We start from the raw sequence: 21,621 nt of genomic DNA, 5'->3' as shown, positions 1-21,621 counted from the left end.
CTTTTTATGTGTTTCTTCTCTATTGCAAGTTTTATGTGTGACTTTTATTCATTCTCTTTTAAACAGGAAACTTGTTTTCTAAATATTGTTATGTTTGTGGTATTCTTTATGCTTCTTTCTTAACATATTTAAATGAATATATATGTGTTTCTCTTTAAATATTTATATAGGTTTTTCTATCTTCTTATTTTAGAGAAACTGGAATGATTTATTCTCTGGTTTTACTCTCTCACTTACAGACATTTATTTTTCCATAAAATATATAAAATCTAAACAAATTCCCTTTTTCGGGCGTAAAATAGAATAACGGGATTTCGAAGAAACGTGGTTTAGAGTAAAACACGTATATAGGGATGGAATGTGTAGAAATGTGTTAGGGACGCGTAAAAAAACATAAGAATTTGTTAGATAGGGTGCGTGTAAAAACCAGTTAGGAATGTGTAGGAACATGTTACAGGAACGGTTTTAGGTAGGAATACATATTGTTATAGCTAGAAATCGAAATTGATGTAAAGTTAGGATCAAGACATGCTTCACGCGGTCTTAATCCTGATTATTAAAAATTATTACATTTAAAAATGGTAGGTATTTGTATTAAAATAGTTTTGCAAATCTCATATGTATTAGATATATCATTTTAGATCGTAAAAATGGTAGGAAAAAATGAAAACAGAATTGTGTGTAGGTTTTATATATATATCTAGATTTTGCAATTTTCATGTAATAATTTTATTGTAAATAAAATTGAAAAAAATAGAGATTTTTTTTTAACTCCGCTGTAAACGGTTCCAAGCCCGTTTGAGAAAGGAGGAGGATTAGAGGGAAAGATTAGTCTTTACCTCTGTAAAAGATGATAAATAAAAATGAATGAATGAATGAATTACAGTCATCATCATACTTCTTCTCCGGCGCGATTTGTCTATTTCTTTTTATCTTTGACATTTCGAGCGTAAACACCGCGAAATTAACGGATCGCATTGTCTGTATATCTTGTCAAATTAAATATCCCGTATTGCGTAAATTTCAAAGTCGAATTTGCAAACGCATTACGAAAACGTTCGAAAGAGATACAAAAATTACTAATAAAAAAAGTAAATATATGTACAATTCTGTTATAAAGAATTATTATTTTATTATATATCGCGCACAGCTTTTTTTTTATTAATAATAACAATAACATACTGCGCACAATGCTGAATCCTTTCGATCGTAGCCGTCGAACTCTTTTTCCGATTAGCGAGATAATGGGCCGCGTTAATCTGAAGGGGCGATCTTATTGCGCGTGAAAGCCGACCCACGACCAGGTGGTTTCTTGATGGCACGTCTTCAAAAAAAGGGGATCCCGAGTGATCCTCCGAGTTGATCCGTGACGATCAACGGGGTAAAACGATTTGCGCGAGAGAACAGCTCAAAAGCGCGGAAAATGCCCGGTTCTGTATTTTTTCGGTAGCTGAAAAGGATTGTCGTGCTCGCTGCAAAACTTCCGCGTCGCGTCAAAGACCGCAGATCTCGATCTCTGACGAGTTCTGTCTACTTTTGTGTGTCAACTAGAAAATATCGAGCTGATAATAGAAGCGAAAAGAACAAAAAAAAAAAAAAAATATCGTATTTGTTATTTTTTTTCGGTGTTCGAACTTCTCTTAGAAATAAAGATAATTAAATGCGGTATGATAATAATGGCTATAACCTGTGCGCGCGCAGTTATTCAGTCGAGAGATCTTTTAACAATCGTCTTACGATCTCGTCGCAAGTAGATTTTCTTCTTTATTCGCGTAATCTCCGTAAAGAAAAACCACTTTAAGATTCATTCAACGTCACTTGACCGTTTTTAAGAACCTTTCGTGTCCCAACAATTTCCCGCATTACAGTTAGCTCATTTGCTTTGCACGAGCCGATGTCAAAGCGAATGCACGTAAGATCGCTTCTGCGGCGTAGACGTCAACAGCTGTCGCTGTTTGTTGGTTTGCGCGAGGGATTACTCGAAAATAGATCGCACGGGGAGGAGGTTACGGTGTAACGCAACACCGACCGTAATCCGTATTAATGATTGTGCACAAGCAGATTTGCGTAGCCCGACAGTCAGCGTGTTTGTTGGACACTTCCGTTCTCTCCCCTCGCTTCCCCTTCGTTCTCGCATATCCCTCGGGCGAAAAATTTCTGAACGCAAGCTGCAAGTTCACTTGTATGCATTTTTACTGAATCGACGTTGCGATAATATCTTCGCTTCATTCTCCGTGTCGCTTTAATCGGTACTACGATATATACATATATATATATAAATGACAATTGTTCGTAAACGAGAGTTTGTTGCGCTATAGAAATATTTTCTGTATCCGATGTATTTTGTGTGTTTAAAAAGAAATTAATTTAATCGCGGTCTCTTTTTTCGATTGTTTGGATGTCAATGTCTGTTCGAAGTTTGCGAGAATATTGTCAGCAAACGACAGCGAGACGACAAGATGACGATCGAATTTCAGTTCGGTATTGCTTCTCTATCTTCGCCCCTCGCGCCGGTTCACAAAGGTTTAAGTGCCTTCCGTGTCCTTTTCCCTCTTACCCGGCCGGTGAGGAGGGCCGCCTTCCGTTTCCGGATTGGCGCGAGAGATGCGAGAGGATTCTTAAGTGGGTATACATTGTCGTGGTGCCACTTGGGCACGTGGTGCCCAATGAGAGGAACTCCGGAGATCCGTTACTCCTCGCGCACAGGAGCATGCGACTCTCTTATCCTGAGAGATCTACGCCGGGAGATGCGGCATCCCTTCGTTCCGTCGCATCTAACGCGCGATCGAGGAGCGAAGATAAACTTCGTACAGGATAAAAAGGTCGTAAACCTCTGATTACAATTTGCGAAGGAATAACTTTCCTCGATAATTTTGTGAGAATTCGTGTGAAATCTCACCGCTTTCGTCTCTTTTCGAAGAGTTGTAACAAGAGAGAGTTACAACTCGAAGGGTTCTCGAATCGCTTGGAGAGGATCTCGGAATTAAAAAAAAAAAGAAAAAAAGCGCGTAGATATAACAAAATAATATTTGAGAGAGAGAAGAGAAACAGAGAGAATGAACTTTTAGTACTTGGAATAACATTTATCAAGTGACACGCGCGCGTTCACGTAAAGAAACAGTAGTGTTTTCTGTTTTCTCTGCACACGTGTCGCAGAAATCGGCAGTACTCGACGAGTAGGACTATCGGAAAAAATAACAGTATTCTAATTATGTAAATCCCTCAGTTAGGTTTCCGTCATGCGCGCGTCCGACAATGCAGTCGGCAAGTCGACGAGCTTTGGTTGCCTTATCAAAATACTCGACAGAGAAACGTGCTCTCGGCACGTACCGCGCGTTATCCCGTTCGTCTCGTCGCGTTTGGATGATTTGTTTGAAAAACCGTGTCACGTGGTTCCCGCTCGTCAGCACGTCCCACACACGTAAGGAAAATCCTCCGTTCAACAGTCCTCGAATCTCGCAACCGCGAAATCTTTAATAAGGTTGTACACACACATACACACATACACGTACACATATACACACGCGTAATAGTCATTTACGGTGAGGTCGCGGCTTACGTGTGTTTGATACACATAAATATCTTTTTTTTTTTTTTTTACGATCCGAATTATGAGACCTCGCAGAGATCGGCGATATTCTCTGCGGAATCTCTCGATAAATCACGGGGCGAGAAAAAAGAGGTCTCTTCCTCTCTTTCTCGCTCTCTTCACGGCCCGGCGATAGTCGTATCGCAGCGGAAGAAGAAGAAGAAGAAAAAAAAAAGACGAAAGACAGGGAGTACGGGAAGAGATCGTTTCGAGGGCAAGATAGGGTCTTCGTTTTGCCACGGATCCCGTAATGATCTACACCGGGGCGGTTTAACATCGAACCCCCCCGGTGAGCGTGAACCGACACCTGGTCGACCGGGCGAACTCGCGTAAGCCCGCGGGATACGCGGCGTAATGAGCGTGTACGTCGCCATAAAATCGACTCTTTCGACGCCGCGGAATTGACCGATCGATTAAAAGTCTCCGCGGCCAATTACGATCCCGCCGCGCCGCGCCGGCCGCGGTTACCGACGACGACGAGTCTCGACAACGCTCTCTCTTTTTCTCTCTCTCTCTCTCGGCGCCGCCGCGGCAGATGATCATCTTCGGCGTCATCGGCTTCCCTCGTCGAACGACATTGGTTTTATTTTTTCTCGACGTTTTCTCTCGCCGCGCGAATGATGTTTGTGAAATAATAACGTCGTGACACGCGATCCAAAGTAAAAATACGGATGTAAGCGATTTAATTTCCGCTCCGTTTTTCCTCACTTCGGACAGGTTTGTCCGTTTTTTTTTTTTTTTTTTTTTAACGCGCGCGGTTGTAGTTTCGGTTCTAGAAAAAAAAAAGAGAAGCTAGCTCACGACGGTAGCTCGAGCATCTTTCGCGAGAACTTAATCATTCTCTGACAAGTCGATCCAATAAGTTGATGATTTTTGATATTACTTTCTCTCACTTCAATCGTTCTCTCCACACTCTCGAACCAAACTATCACACAGGTATATATATATAAAAGAAACATTGTCCATAAGTTAAGATGTTATCTGTGATATAATGCATGAGGGATTTCACGAGGCTAATCCAAACTCCGATGCTGCTCTGTTACGCTCCGGAAAATAAATGTACACGCATCGAGCGTATATAGCTCCCGGGTTTAATGCGTTACACACGCATAACATTTATAGTCCGATACGCGAAAAATTTCGAGATATATATTGTGATATCGCGGCGCACGAATTAATACTCGTTATTTATCGACTTCGGTGGCGAGGCGAATGTTCGTTCGGCTTCGCGCTCGCGCGAACGGTCATTAATCGTTACGCGTACGATCCGGCATAATTGCATCCACGGCGGAAGCGCCGCAAACCGTGCGACTTAATTGCGCCGCGGTTAGAAAGTTGCACACAGGGAGGAAAATATCGTCGGGGCGCTAGGTGGGGAAAATCCCATCGGAAAAATTGGAAGAGCGCGCGCGGCGGCAGCAGCAGCCGCGGGAGGATCGAGCCGAGTCATGCGTTCTAATTAAGATCTCGCGGATCGAGAGCACGCGATCGTGATCAGACCTATGTATTATATGATACTATTCATCCGCGCTAATCGCGCGCGCCGACGCTTTTTCAAATAACACAATATCCCGCGCTAAGGCGTAGCCCCGTATCGCGCGATATAAACTACGTGGTTTAGAAACGCGACGCGCGGTTATCCCCGCTAGCGAGGTAAAACGACGCGATAACAGTATCAGAGGCGAGTCGTCTTTCTTCGATATTTGGTTTCCTAAGAAAATTAATGAGTGAATAAGACGCGGATCATCGTAGAAAACGAGATTATTGAATAAATAATGAAGTATAAACAAAAATATACGGTTTATTTATCAAAACCGACATGGTTTTCCTACTCCTCTGATATTATCACCCTAATCTTATTACCCCTATTATTTGATCGATTAGGAGATAATATGCAGCATGAGTCTGTCAACAAATCGCCCACATTTCTGTTTCCCACGCGATCGATTGATCAGTTGTAAAAGTCTGGCATTCTCTCTTCGTGTTTCTAATATTATTGTCGGTGTGTATTTTTTTTTTTTTTTTTTAATTTTTGTTACATAATTAAAGAAGTGTGAGAAAACATTTTTAAAAGTAGAAAGCAAGTGTGGCTCGTTGCAAATAAAAATGGAAGCGTATGTGCGGTCACACTTTAAAGAATAAAATGACACGTTAAAAATCCCGTGAAAAGAGTTTAAACCGTTCTCGCCTTTCTCTCGACGTTAATCTGCGATTTAGATCGATGAGGATGATTATTGCTGTTGAACGAATGACCGATGATAACTTCTCTCTTGCGAGCGCGAATCATCAATCTCACGAGACGAGAGTTTATCACGAGCAACACGACGCGACGACGACAATGACGGGAGGAGGAACCGCCGCGGCGGCGAAGCGAAGAAACGGAATCGAAAAGCCGGCCGTTTCTGCGAGAGCCAATTACGATACGACTTGGCGTGTAAAGGGCAATCCTATTTGCATAACGCGTCGCACGGGTTACCGCCACGAGGCTGCGATATCTTCATTACACGTATAGGTCCTTCTTCCCCTTCTCACACCGCTTCTTTCCGCCCGTTCGACTCGCCCAAGTGCCGTAGATCAGGCCCCGCTGAGTTCTGCGCGCCCGCGGGATATTTATCGAGACCGGTGAGACGCGACGCGCACGTCTCACAAAAGGGTCTTTTCAAAGTAGGGACAAGATATTAACTGAGCTTGTCTGCAGATGTAACAAAATTCGAGGTTGTGATCTATTTAGTTTATAAATATCGCGCGGTGACACATATTTATAAAAAATAAGTTATATATAATTTATTTAATGTTTCTCTCTGTGTGTGAAAAAAAAATATACAAGAGAAGGAATAATTATTATCGAAATAAGGGTGGGAAAGAGAGAGAGAGAGAGAGAGAGATTTTGCGAGGTTATTTGCAATTGTCAAGATGTTTACGTAGTGTTCTGCAGAATCGCGAACAGGACACCTCCGCAATCTTTCAGACCTCTGGTTCCTCTCGCTAGGGCCGTCTCGTCGCAACGGGCGGTCACGGAGGGCCTCGTTCCTTATGACGGCATTTATTCTCGGAGCTGGCGTACGGCCGATGCGAGCCGCGCTCACGTGCAGAGCCGCGCTAATTGCAAACAGATTTATTGGCCGGGCGATTCTCTTGGAATTTAATGCGATCTTATATGCGCCCGTCGTCCAGGACGGGCGACCGGACGATTCGACGAGGACCCCGTAGGACCCCGCGCGCCATTATATTAACACGCTATTTTCCCATGTAGATCCCGCATTTATTAACGTCGCCTTTCTATTGTCGCCGTCTTCATAAATCTTCTATTCCGCGAACAATTTTTTATATTAAAGTCGCTCGCAAATATCACATGTCCCAACAAAATTATGTCTCACCACGTTTCAATTCGCATTTGCGTCTTTTGATTTTCCAAAACGCGAGGTGTTGTTTTCAAAAGTTCACTTGATTTTCTTGTGTTGGATTTTTCTCATTTTGAAATTTTTCAAACTTCAATTTTCATAAATTAAAAACGTCGTAAAATGTATGCCGACATGTGTACGAAGTCGATGTATATTATGCGAGTTTACGACGTGTTATAACGCGCTCACTTGCGGATATTTAAAGTGTACGTAGCAACGAAGGATGGGAGAAGGGGAGAGGGACACGCGAGATCCAGATCTTCGGTGGAGGGGAACATTAAACGGGGCCCGGAGATAAGAGAGAAAGAGAGAGCAAAGAGAGAGAGAGAGACAAAGAGAGAAAGAAGCGGGTATGTGTGTGAGACGAAGCGAGATAAAATGAAAAAGGGAGAAAGAGAAATGAGCATTAGCGTCTTTGATGTGCCGCGGGCCCCGAGATGGGCCTTCTCATGCTTCCACGACTCATAGCTTGTCACTCAAGTTACACATGGACGAGCCATCGAACTGTGCAGCTCGGACGTCACGCTTTTTATTCGGAGACCCTCGTCGATCTCTCGCTACGTGTTTCGTAATGCAATTATGATAACGGCGAGATCTTGTTATCGAGCAGACAACACAAAAAGTTTTTTCTTTTTAATTTCTCTCTCTCTCTTTCTCTTTCCGCAACACATCGAACTAATACATTATTCAATCTTGACACAATTTTGAGAGATTAAAGTGTCGTGGATCTCCTGTCAGTTTGTATATTTTACACAAAATTATATATTTCTTACGCAACTTGTAATCTTGTAAAAAGTTATTTTCTGACGTTAACGACAACTCGAAGAGATGTCTCTCGAGCACGCTTCATTACGCGCAAAACCCGTTGTCTCTCGCGAAGAGAAAGTCTTATTATCGTCTTCTCTAAGATACATTCGATTTTTATTTTGCGCACAAACGCGATCTTATTAACAATTCTTAATAACGGTCGAAGCACAGCTGAAACAGGATAACCTGATACCTACCTACTTCGGACCGCGTTTTGTGATGTCGCGCGGTATACCTCGATCAATGGCGTTTCTTTCTATCGGGTCTCTCTTTCTCCCAGAAAATTATCGTTCTGTTTCGCGTGGAACTCTCTATTTCCTCAAACTTCAAAACGCGTTTAATACTCGTTTTGTTCTGCTTTCCAAAGGGACGGGAATTATAGTCTACACACACACGCGCGCGCGCACAGGAAGCGAACGCCGGGAGTTGCCGAGCGAGGGGGGGTAATGCGCAGGTAATGCGCTGATAATTGGGCCGTAATAAATTAATTCGTCCACAAAGACGGCGAGACGAAAACAACGAGCAGCGCAATAAAACGGGGGAATCTTCAATAGAATCTAACACAAAACTCGTTTCCCGCGACGGAAGGGCACGAAAAAAACAGTCGCTTGTGTACGTGGATGCGATCCGATGGTACGCGCGCGCGCGCATGTGTATGTGTGTGTGTATGCGCGCGAGGTAAAGGGTCCTCCTCCTTCTCCTCTCCCAAAGGAACCTCCTCGACTGAAGGCTTGAAAGACGTCGGACGCGGCACGGGTCTCCTTCGACAGGGATATAAGGTTACTTGTGGGAAAGACGCCTGCGTCTTATTATGGCTTGTTTTGAACCTTACCAACTCTTTGGTACTATAATTACGCGGTTATTGATAAGTCGATCAGGTTACCGCCGTGCGAACCTCCTCTCTGACGCGCACAATGTCGGCGGGACCGTAGCCACCCCCGCGCGCTCTGTGTCGACGGGACAATGCGAGACCGAGGGGGTTGTTGTCGGGGGATCCGGCCAGATACCACGTACCTACCTACCTACCTACCTTCGCTGCGTCTCGCTGCGAGGATGGATTAGACCTCGCAACAACGAGGTCGGATTAATGGCGCAATAACGCGCGGCGTCACGAATCGAAAATTTGACGCGTGTAGAGAGACAGAGAGAGAGAGAGAGAAAGAGAATGGGGGTCCTGTACCGGGAGAGATAGCGGAAGATCGGGAAAAAGAAACACACCGTTGCGATAGGCATCGACGAACGATAGAATATCGCGTATCGAAGGCGCGGCGGCTAGGCCAAAAGGATTCCGGCTCGTCGATCGCGGCAGACGAGAAACGACGTACCGCCCCCATTGTTTCTACTCAGATATCTATCGATCACAACGGGGATCGATAGCACTATTAACAAATTGAATTGTATAATGGACCCAAGCAAACGCGTGCGAGTGCCACGTTCGGAGGGCATTATCATGTATATGCGCGAAGCGCCCAGTTATCGGCTCGTCCATCTCCGCGTTGCCTGAAGTGGCTACTTATTCATCCGGGCATCCTTTCGCCTCTCGAGAACGCACATCTCTTTCTTGCGCGGCCGGTCTCTCTCTCTCTCTCTCTCTTTCTTTCTCTCTTTTTCGCGTGTAACACTAGTTTTCTATCGCGCTCCCAAATTATTGCATCGAATGAGAGTGACGCGGCAAATTTATTTAAAATTTGATGGAAGGGTTAGTAGAACCACAGCACACATGTGAGAACTGCGAGTTATATATTTACACACGACACGCACGCAATAACATTGAATATCTTCTTCTAGGAACTCGAGTCTCTAGAAATGTTTGTTTTTTTTTGTCTCGCACAATTAATCAAAGATTAAAACAAACAATGTGAGCGATATTCATCGTCAAGATGATGGATGTCCTGTCTGTTTTTGTTTTTTTTTTCTTTTTTACGGGATAGAAACACGAGAAAACTATTTTGTCCGCCTTCTTAATCTGATCGATAACAAACAATACCGAGAATGTCAATACACAGCATCCCTACGTCCGCTCTCCCACTGGGCAAGATACTGGGCGAATTTATCACTGGAATTTGTGGGAAAATGAGACGCGAATTATCAGCGAGCAGAATTTTTGTGTGGGAAAATAGAAAAATATTCTCGATAGATTTGTCGACAGGAATTTATGCGATTTGACTAAAAGAAACACAATCATCGAAATTACCATTCGGGTTTCGGCTCCTGCGGTGAGAAGTTATTGTCTCGTGCAGTCAGGTAGCGGATCCTTCGGGTCCCTACATATAGAGAGAGATCCTTTCCGATCTTCCGTTTACCTTCGTTTCTCATTAATCAACGTCGGCACGCGAAATTAATTGGTCGGGATCAATGTTTTGGCACTCGACTCCTCTTGCAAAACGAACGGGACGATGACGTAACAAACAAATGGAGGTCGAGCGTTTTAAAAAGGTAAAGATAAAGCAACGACAATGCGAGGAAAAAAAAAATGTTACGAAAGACGTCGTTCACGCGCGCGGTAAGTTTTTCGGCGACGAGCTGAAGGTTGTGGGTTGTGCGCATCTCGTGGAATTTTTCTGTTCTTCTCTCGCGCATGTATAAATATTAAACGCACGTGCCGACAAATTCGAATTCTCATTTACGACGAACTTTCGTGCGCGCTCGTCTAGAATTGTCCACGTGCGCTTGCAGAAAGAAAATTTATTTAAATATTTGTAGGTTTTATAATTTTTATTCAACAAATTACCTCACGCATAAAGTGTGTTCGGTACGGTTGGGTTTTTTTTATAAGTACGATGTAAACATGAAATTGTTTGAATAGAATTCAAGGTTTCGTATTAAGATTTCGCATCTCTCACGTGTCTCGCGTGTGTTTACGCAATACGTTCTTTCACATGGCTACAGTTAAACACGCGTGAAAACGAACGCTTTTGAGCGTTCTATGTATCGATTTTTTTTTTTTTTTTTAGTTCTGTATATATACATATACGACGTATTTATATACATGAAATATACGAACCAAAGATTGGACCGTGAACTCGTCCAAGAGAGCCGATTCATTTGTCAATTTTGTTTCGTAGAATAGACGAACAACAGAAATATTTATATTTTTGGCGCATATTGCGTAACATTCTTCGAACTTCTAGAAAATGTTTTATGAAGATGCATCACTTATTATTTGTTAGCGTCTGAAGTTTGTTTCAGCACAGACGCGAAGTTACGTAAGATTTAAAAATTAAAATGAGGAACAGTAAATTTATGCGGCCTTGGCACGTGAATCTACTTTTTCTTACGACTTGGTTTTTATTATATATATTTTTTACATAGGTGGTTTTTAATATTAATTTTTTTATAACGTCTGCCGGATTGTAAGGAAAGAGAAACGGCAGAAGGCACAATCGTGCATCTCTTTATACTGACGCAATTTGGTGACTTTGTTTTTTCATTAATTTTTGTTTTTTTAACAAATTTTAGTTTTTATTACAAATGCATTTTAAAGTGCAGCAGTGCATGTAACAGAACTCTTCTCGCGTAACTTCTGCGTCTCTTAGCGAGTGTGAGACAAACAATTGATATTTAGTATATAAAAATAAATGTTTAGTATATACAAAAAACAAATTTGTTAACCAAAACTACATTTACGTAAAACTGATGATGCTTAAAAAATATAAAAACTCGTCAAATCACTCTTCTCGGGTAATTTATGCGTTTCTTCGCGAGTATGAAAAAAATTGATATTTAGCATACAAAAAAATAAATATTTAGTATATACATAAAAAAAAAAAAACAAATTTGCTGGTCAAAAATACATTTACGTAAAACTGATGAATTTATGTAAAACTGATGATGCATAAAAAATATAAAAACTCGTCAAATTACCTTTCTCGCGTCACTTATGCGTTTCTTCGCGAGTGTGAAAAAAATTGATATTTAGTGTACAAAAAAATAAATATTTATTAAATATATTTTATAAATATTTATAAATATTTACAAAAAAAACAGACTTGTTAGTCAAAAATAAATTTACATAAAACTGATAAATTTATGTAAAAAAATTGATGCATAAAAAAATCACAATCTCGTTATACAATTCGCTTTTGAAAATTCTTCACTGACGTAAGCAACTGCGTCTTGTTCCGTCGATGACTTTTACCTTTCTCTCTCTCTCTCTCTTGTTACATTCTCGCACTGTCAAGAAAAATTGAACAATCAGGCGACTGTCGTGGATCTATGATCCAGATACGCGTATTATCTTTTTGTAATACAGTCCGGTCGACGATGCTTCCAATTCGAAAGCGGCGCGCTGGTATCCGAAGCGCGCGCCGAAAAATGCTTCGTCGGCGAGTCGATCGGTCAAATGGAATCAAAGTAACGAATCGAATTCAGGATTCAGCGCGGTGGCTTTCGGAAGCGTGTACACACGCAAGAGAGATCACCGAGTGATGTTTCCTTCGCACGCTTGTTGTTCCTTGTGAACGACGAAACAATTTTTGGGGTTGGAACGCCATCAGTCACTCCGCGACGATCTCGCTTCCGATAAGTACGGGACACGCCGACACGTGGATCGTGAACCGCGGCGATGCCTCCTGCTGTCTACGATCTACGAACACGATCTACGAGATCTATCTCCCGGCTTCCTCACGCGATAACGGAGAAAGTCGGTCGTCACTTGCTTCGCCGCTAATTGCGCGTTTTGTTATCCGTAGCGCGAACACCTGTTTTCATTAAGTGATGGATCTATGCAATTGAAAATACTTAGGAGAAGAGGAAGATAAAAGAAAATTTCTCTTTCTTTTTCTCTCTGAGAGAAATTTTACATTGAGGAAGAAAAATAAAAAAAAAAAGTCTAAAAATACTTGAAAGATCTTCAAATTGCGTCTCCAAAGGGAAAAGCGAGATTCTGATGATCAGGTGTCGGCGCGTTTGACACCTTCGGCCGCATAGAAGCTTTTTCGGGCCGGCGTCATTTTTCCGCTCGCGTTCCCTCTTTTCTTCGTGATCATGAGTACGGTAGCGCGATCACGTATAGGATGGCGTGTCGACGGACAGAGGCGACGACGAGAGGGGACGCGCGGTGGTGTGTCACAACGGCACATAATGCGCGAGAAAGCCTTGCGGGGGCGGCCGGCGCGTCTAAAGGGGGTTGACAGAGATGAAAGACGCCGCCTCTGAAGAATCCCACGGAGCAACACTCTCGTTTCTCCTCGCGGTTCTCCCACACAATGCGGCCCGATGTGCGCTTCGACGAAGTCGAGAAGGAATCCGTCGCGCTGTGCCGACCACCCGCTGCCCGAGTTGTGACTTCATTTGGCGCAAGTTGCTCGGACTATTTCCCCGTCTCCCTCCCCGTGTCACAACCTCGTGAGAGAATCTTAAACGCCCCGAGCGGTGTTCGACAATACAAGCCTGATCGCTCGGAAAACATCGTTTCCGTTTTCGACACCACGGGGGAACCCGAAGAATTTCAAGTGACTCATTGCAAAAATATTGATAGTATCGTAAGGGATGGTAACGAAGATAAAAATCACTTTTCTTTCGCATCACGTCGTTCGAATATAATTTTGCAACTTCTTTGAGAGCAAAATCACAATTTTGAAAGTATTATAATTAAGAAGAAAGGATTTATACACGCTCGCAGTACACATTTAACGCTAAACGTGCGCGCTAGGAATACCGAGGGTAAAATAAAAATTGTGAGATTACGCCGCGCATTTATTACGATAATTTCATCTGACAATAGACGAACCCGGAGGCTGAGTTAAAGCAACGGATCGGTTCTCTACGCGGGATATCTATTCTCTCTCTGTACGGAGCTTTGTGCTCTCTCTCTCTCTCTCTCTCACTCACTCACTCACTCTCTCTCTCTCTCTCTCTCTCTCTTTTTCGAGCCAAGTAGGCTTAAGATCGCCGCGAACCGTCGGGACACATTTATCTGTTTTATCAACAGTGCGGCCACTACAACAGCCGGTATCTGCCGTGAAGGAACAATAAAAGAGGGACAGGACTTCTCTCTTTCTCCGAGAAGGACCGCTGCGACCTGCACAATGGACCCAATGACTTGCCATAATTGCGCGCTCGCGGCGCAGCACGGCCTACTGCCGGCTTCGTGTCAATTCGAGTGTCCGATCGCATTCACATTAGAAGCACTGGTCTGGCACGGGATGGGGGCCACGGCTATGCCTCGAATGCGCGCGCTCTTTTTCATATCGACAATCTCCTCTACCGAGGAGGAGAACCTCTCGGTTCTTTCCCTCTTTCTTTCCCTCTCTCTCTCTCTTTCTCTCTCTCTCTCGCGCACGCACCGGTGACGCGCGATTATTTCGATGCGAGCCGATCGCGTTGTTACGGACCGAGTTCACTGTTACAGATAGCGCGCTGCCCAAGATAACGATCGTGAACATACGCGACTTTTAACGTCCGCTTATGGCAGGTGCTATCGGCTACCAGAGAGACGCTTAACCGCTAACGCTTCCATAACTTCGTTTGTTGAGGCAACAATTTACAACAAACCACGATTGCGAGAAAAATATTTCATAATTCTTAGGGCCTGAGCACAATAGAGAAAATATTAGGAATAAGAATTAGAAATAGAAGTTAAATTTACTATACAATGACAAAAAATAAAATATAACATATAATAAATACAGGAAGTATGTCATGGTTACATGATATACAGCTTATATTTATATATATATTTAAATGTTATATTTTGTTTTTTCGCATTGTACATTACATTTAATCTCTGTTTTTAATTCCTATTCCTAATATTTTCTCTATTGTGCTCAGGCCCTTAATTATATTATTTTACGAGTTTGCGCATAGAAAAGTTTGTTTTTTCACAGTTTTTACACATGATTGTATATAAACAAAAAAGAATAGAAAATTATTGTTCCCGAAAGAGAGATGTGGAAAATTTCGAACTAGAGTCGCCACTTTAAAGCGTTTAATTAAAAAAATGTGTTACGCGTATTCGTAAAGAACTGACAAATCTGTTGTCTGCCGCCAACTGAATAATAAATACAGACGTACCTGCAGCTTTGTCTCCTACTGTGAGAGGAGAGAAGGCCTCTCGGGAGAGATGACTCTCTCGTTTATGTACCCTCACGAAGAAATATGTCGCGCATACCAACTGACCGATGCATTAAGTCCGAGCTTTGTGGACCTCGGGACAGGTTTTCGGTGAGTTTTATTGGAGCGTGAGCGAGTGTGTCACGCGTGTAATGGCGGGCATTGTGGCGGCTCGCGGACGAATAATGCTTCTCAAAAACCCACATGACGCAACGTTTCCCTTTGAGGTGTGTATCTCATCCAACACGGATCGTTCCGGCGCGTTATGCGCGGCGCGTTTTCACTTGCGCGCCGATCGCCACAATGATCATCGCCCCCACGTGCGCGCACAAAGAACGAGAAGATACGAGAGACGCGCACTCCGGTTCGCCGCGTGTCTTGTCTGATAATTCCATTAGTCCTTTCCACCGCCGCGGCTCTCAGCGGATTCTATGACGATCGATTCGACATCCCCCCCGCGAAGAAACCGACACGCCGCATTTGACGCGTCATTTAATAGCAATTATAATTCGGTTCCCGCTCTCTCGTAAATGAGATCAAACGCAGAGGCCAAAATGTTTAATTGCACTTATCTCGCAATTCAGTCGGTTAATTTTTTTTTTTTTTTTTTTTTGATCGAATTAATGATTTTTACTTTGAAAAAAATGCAAATGGTTTTTTCTCGTAAGAAATGCGAATTAATATGTGCCGTAAAACTGTCGACCGTGTACAAAGGAAAAATTTTGAATTTTCTTAAAAGTTCAAAAACGATCAATAAGTTCACGATTTCACAACAGACAATCGATCATATCCGCGGGATAGATGTGTGTCCGGATCAATTAGATCGACAGATATCTCTGTGGATTGTTCGACGAGCGTTCCATCGATACGCGCACTCGGCGCGGCTCGAGAATGCGCTCGATCTTTTTACGATCGACGCGTTTAAGCGGCCGTTATCATGCCCGCGCGCTTCGACGGTCGAAGAGTCGATCGAGAGAGGAGTGTGTGTGTGTGTGTGTGTGTGTGTGTGTGTGTGTGCGGAGGTCGAAATAACGCGAAAAAGTCGACAGCCGCGCGCAGAAACGGGGAGGGGGAGGAGGGCGAGGGCGAGGGCGAGCAGCGAAGCAACGAAGAGCCGAACCCCCCGCAGCTGGTAAAGGGTTTACGCTCCGTCAGCCTCGCATACGTGCCGCTCGTCTTTTCTTTCCATGTGAGCGTCCTAGTCCGGTATCAGGCGTGCAATCACACGGAGGATTAAAGACGGAGACGGCGCGCGGGAAACACGTGAGAAGGACCCACCGTCTTCACGGCGTTTGCCTTTATTTTCTCGTCCGTATACGACGAGAGCCCGTTGACGGATTATCCTCGCGCACTTCCCCCGTTTCTCCCTTCCTCCTTCCTCCTTTGCCCGGCTTCCTTTGCACGACGCGGTGGGATGCCGTCTCTCGCGCGAAGCGTATCTTCGAAATCCCGCTCGCGCGCTCTTCTTCATCTCTCTTTGACGTATCAAAACGTCGCGGCTGTGCGCCGCGAGATACAGCGATATCTATTGTGTACAGATTTAGTCGTCAGACTAAAGAGACTGCGCAAATTGTATTCAGTCAAAACGAAAAAAGAGCGATGGGTGCGAAACTACTTACGGGGAGAAAAAAAAAACACTAAAAAAAAAAAAAAAAAAAACTGAAACAAAAGTAAAAAACAAGTAACACAACGCGGTCACGAGCGACTTGTGAGATTTACCAATAAAGCGAGAACGAAGATGTGGAGCCGCGTTCGGATGATACAACGCGATCTACAGAGAGGCGGCTCCTTTGAGACTCTCGATGTTTCTCCTCTCCTTTCACAGCTTCGAGACGCGACAGATACTCTCTTTGAGAGTTGCGGCCAACTTACTTCTGCTGCAAGTCCGTCACTATGTAAACCTAAAAGGCGCGTCTATGTAACGAAAAAGTATCGATATCAAGTTTCGTGACGCGCGTTTTAACTCACCGCACACCGATTAAATTAATTTAATAACAAAAGAGTTCTCCGTTGAAGAATGCAAAGAAAAAATTACCTCAATCTCTCTCTCAAGAGTTGACCAGCAAGTGTAAATCAATCTGCAAGAGAAAAGATGCGATTATTAAAAAGATATAATTTATTGCGGAAAGAGAGGGGGTTTCGTTTTCAAAACTCGAGAGCTATTAGTTTTCTTATCAGCTACCGATCTTTTTTCCCTGTACACAAGCAGGTGCCCCCGAAAGGTTTCATCGAAAGTATCGATGGCAACGGGCGGTTCCACCGAGTGTGGACGGTTTCGAACCCGACCGTTTTGACAGATCTTTCCTCTTAGGTCCGTCGCATCGGTCTTTTCCGTTCCCAAGAAAAAGACGAGGACGCGAACACGACTTCTCGAAAATGACGAATGGACTGTTTACCTGAAACACTGACAAGCGTATCCATTACGGTCTTCTTGATTTTGGTCGCGGTGTCGCCCATTAAGACCTTTTGTCGGGCGACATCGATTGCTCTTATCTGCGACGCCCGATCTCATACGCGCAACGTAGCAATATATGTACATATTTTTTTTATTTTTTTTTTTTTTTCGTTGTGCGATCGCTCGACGCGCAAGCAAATTTTGAAATTTCGTCGGTCAAAAAAAAAATTCACAATTTTTCACAAATAATCTTCTTCTCCAAAGCGTACGCCTAGATATATCTATAGACGTCATTTATACAGGATCTATTTTAAAGGACAAATATTTCGATAAACTAATAAAATTTCAGAAAAAAACTGGGTCTTGAGAAAAAGGCGAACGTCTATTGATCATTGGACAGCCGTTTAAAATCGCACAACAGATCTTCACTTTTCTAAACAAGAACATCGATGTTTTATTTTTTTATACGGGAAATAGAGCAATGCAAGAAAAAAACTGGTTCGTGTATAAAAAAGTAGTAGTCTTATTATTTTTTCAGTGTATTTGTTTTTTTTTCGAGATATGTAAATTTGACCTTTTGTGTAAAGTTTAAGAGCATCTGAGATGGATTGAAAAAGAAGGTCGAGAAAGGATACAATGGTTAGTGTTTTGGAAACATGTGACATTAACTAGAGCATGCAATACAATATATATTTCCATATATTTAGAAAATTGAAGGGAAACTTTTACTTTTTTTTACGTAACTTTTTTTTTAACTATTATCCAAACAGTCAAGTTAACGGAGTTGTCGTATATTTTTTCCTTGAAAAACTATTTTGAATAAAAGTCGCTCGTATGTTTTCCTTGAAAACGTACGAAAATATACGACAACTCGTTACCTTGACATTTTGAAGTTTTATTAGAATTGCTGCAGCACTTTGAACTATTTTATGAGATTAAAATGTGAACAAAAAATATCTCGTAAAATGCTTTAGAAATATTTATCGGAAAAAAGAATCATCATCTCTTTTTCTCTCAAACTTTCTCGCGGAACAAAGTAACGTATTCTATAGGATTACTTCTCGCAAGACACAACATTTTTGATCGGCTGCATCAAGAGGATTTGTTTTTGAAAACGAAAGAATCGTTTCAACGCAAAGCACGTTGCCGGCGATTTTCGTCTGATCCCTAATTCTTTCTTCGCGCTGCACTTGGCAGATACGAAAGCTGGCGCTGCATCCGAGCACTGTTTTCGAAAATACGAGGAAAAATATTTATGGGATTTGAACGGCACAATGTGAACTCTTCCCGTGACCATTAGAAGCGATTATTGTGTCGGCGCGATATTGTCCTGCGAATTATTATTCACGTTATCCGATTTCTTCGAAAATCTCGTTTTCTGTCGGCCGATTCGGTCCGAACCCGCGCCTTTTACCGTCTTAGTTCGCGTGGCTGGTTAAGGGAAAAAGGGTTGTGTCAGCCGGCTGGCTAAATATTTATCGTAATTACGTTCGGGAAAAGGGATTTTTCCCCGCACACAGAGAGCTCGAGACCGAATGTCGTGAGCGGCCGCGCGCACACACAAACGAATTTTCGTTTCTTCGACGAAAGCGCATTATTCGTACCTTTTTCTAGTGGAACCGGAAGCCGCGATGTGGCTGCGACTGATATTTTACCTCACCAATCCCTAACTCGATCGTTTGGAATAATAACATTGTGCATTGTGTCGGCGGCTCCCGCACGTTTGTCCTATTATAGACGTTTCGCCACTTTTCCGCGGCTATGCAGATGACAGAAAGTATTCACGACTCTCCGGAAACATGCGATCAGATTTTTTTATTCAAAAGTTTGACAAGATATATTATATATATATATGTATATATACATGTACATGTACATGTATATATGTATATAAAATATATTACAAAAGATTTTTTGTCAATTAAGTTTTATAAAATTTTTTTTTCTAATTAAATGATTTTTTTTGTTTTTAATTAATTCCGATTCAGTGCGTGATTGTATCTCTCGCGCGTAGAAATTGGTAGTACGTTGAAATCGTGCGGACATCATAATCGACGCATCGCGTATTTCGCGAGCGGAGCGCGCAATTAAATGTGTTCTGTTGCGCGCGGACGCCACAATTACCCGGGGAGAGGCATCTGTGGTGATCATCGTCGCACACGAATGCGTCGGGCGTGTATATACATAACGCGATATATAAAAGTTATAACGCCAACCCCGCGATAATTACATGCTCCCGGGTGAACACGGGTGATGGCGCGCGCGTGATGATTTCCGCACGCTCGCAATTTTCGCACACCTGCCCACGTGTCTCTGTGGGCGCGAATTAACCGTCCTTTATACGACGGTTCAGAAATATATCGCGAGCGACATTCGCACGAAGATTGTTATATAACACATCGCACGCTCTCACTACTTTGTGTTTTCTATCGCGTGTCTGAGGAACAAAACAGAAAAGAACTAACAAATTGTCGAATATATTCGGGTTAAACTTCGCTTAAAATCGAAGCGATTTTCGCATATCTACATGTTCTCTCTTTCCTCGATAAAGACGCGACGAATCGATTTTATCGCTCGGCCATTCCCGGCATATATAAAGAACGCAATAACTCCGCTGACAAAACGTTGGCATCGCGCGGTCGATTTATGAAAACGACTTTGTCGGATCAACTCGGAACGCGCTCGCCGGGCAAAATCATCGCGATCGGAGGATGATCGAGGAGGACAGCTCCAGCGGACGGTGGCATCGCAGTCATCGACTGCGCGCAGTCCCACGTCCGTGGGCAAGGGTTGGCAGTTAAGATGGATCACCGCGCGGCACATGGTGTCGTCAAAGCGCCAATCCCGTTTGCCGCCGGCGGGATGACTTTATACGCGCGTTGTTGTGATTTTATTGTATTACATCCAAAACGCGGCGTGTTCCGGCCACTCGTCCGTTCGGATAGACTCTCGCCTGTTGAAAATATGTCTGCATTCCTATTTGTTACATGTTGTCGAGTTCGCGGCGAAATTCTTCTTTGTCTGAAACGGGGGGGACGTCGCAGAAATATCGATCTGAAGTCAAATCTGATTTGATTTCTCTCAAATCTATTTACCAGGAATATAAAAAAAAAAAAAAAAAAAAAAAAAAAAAAAAAAAACACTTTGAAATATTTTGCCTGCTAAGAGAGTAATATAGTTATGAGTCAGATTTCGCTTTTTTTCGCGTTTTTTTTTTTTTTTTTTTTTTTTTTCTGTCGCACACCGCCGCGTCGTAAAAATTCTAGTCGGTCATTAATCGCTCGCCGACACCGCAATTTGTACCGCCTTTACTCCGATGTCGCTGTGACCGTCGAATCGGTGAAATTAGGGTGGCGAGCGCGTCAGGAAGGATAATTTCCGCGTCAGAGGGTGTCCGCCGATATATACAGAGAGTAACGGGGTAATAGTAATTGATATAATGAGCGTTTCACGCCCGGATCGCTTTATCCGCTTGTAGCAATCTATTTCGTGCCGTCGTTAGCGAGTGTCTAGCGCGTCGACGTGGACGTTGCATTGGTATCGGGGCGTGTAGCCGCGCGCGCGCGCGCGTGTGTATCTCTCTCTCTCATCAGGAGCCTCACCTTTCCCCTCCCCACTCGCACTCTCACCCCTCGAAGAACACGCCACCGGTAGGTGAATTAAATCGTCATCTGTTCTCGCCCCGTAATGCTCCCTGATTGGTTTAATTGGGGCTGTTGCGCTCTAATATGCAAATGCCCGCGGCCGCGCCTCGATCATTGATACGTGATGTGTACCGAGCGTGAGGTGCTGAGAATAATACGGCGAGATACACAACGTCAAAAATTATTACGAAAACTAAATTAATATATGATAGTTTGATTAAAGAGCCGTTGAACCGAACGGTGTAACAAAATGATCGACGCGTTAAAACAATGCAAAGCGATTGTTAAGTCATGAGTTGTGAGATTTTTTATTCGCGGTTAAAAATTTTATTTTTTATTTTCCTCCCCATTGAAATATATTGGCTGTAATAATATTCGCAACGGCATGCGAGATATGTGTAAATAGACGTGCTCGCACACGGAGAAAAACATATTATTTCCGAATGATATGATTATCGAGAACGTACTTCGAGGAGCACCCGGGGGCGCGATTTCGAAAATAATACATAGACATCGATACGCGGTTCCTGTACATTCTTCTGTGCGGGATTATTGATACCCAATGATCCGTTCACAATCGGCTCATTGTCGCGAAACACAGTTTCGCGGGTTGATTTTTCTCACAGTTCCATAGTCTACAAAATCTGCTGAATCGCGAACGTTTAACGAGCCATATTCATGAATTTTTCATGAGTCACTTTTGATCGCCAAAGTTCCGTCGGTTTAATTTCA

This window comes from Pseudomyrmex gracilis, unplaced genomic scaffold, assembly GCF_002006095.1.
Source record: "Pseudomyrmex gracilis isolate BER0280 unplaced genomic scaffold, ASM200609v1 scaffold_167, whole genome shotgun sequence".
Lineage (NCBI taxonomy): Eukaryota > Metazoa > Arthropoda > Insecta > Hymenoptera > Formicidae > Pseudomyrmex > Pseudomyrmex gracilis.
Note: the sequence above shows the minus strand (reverse complement) of the source record.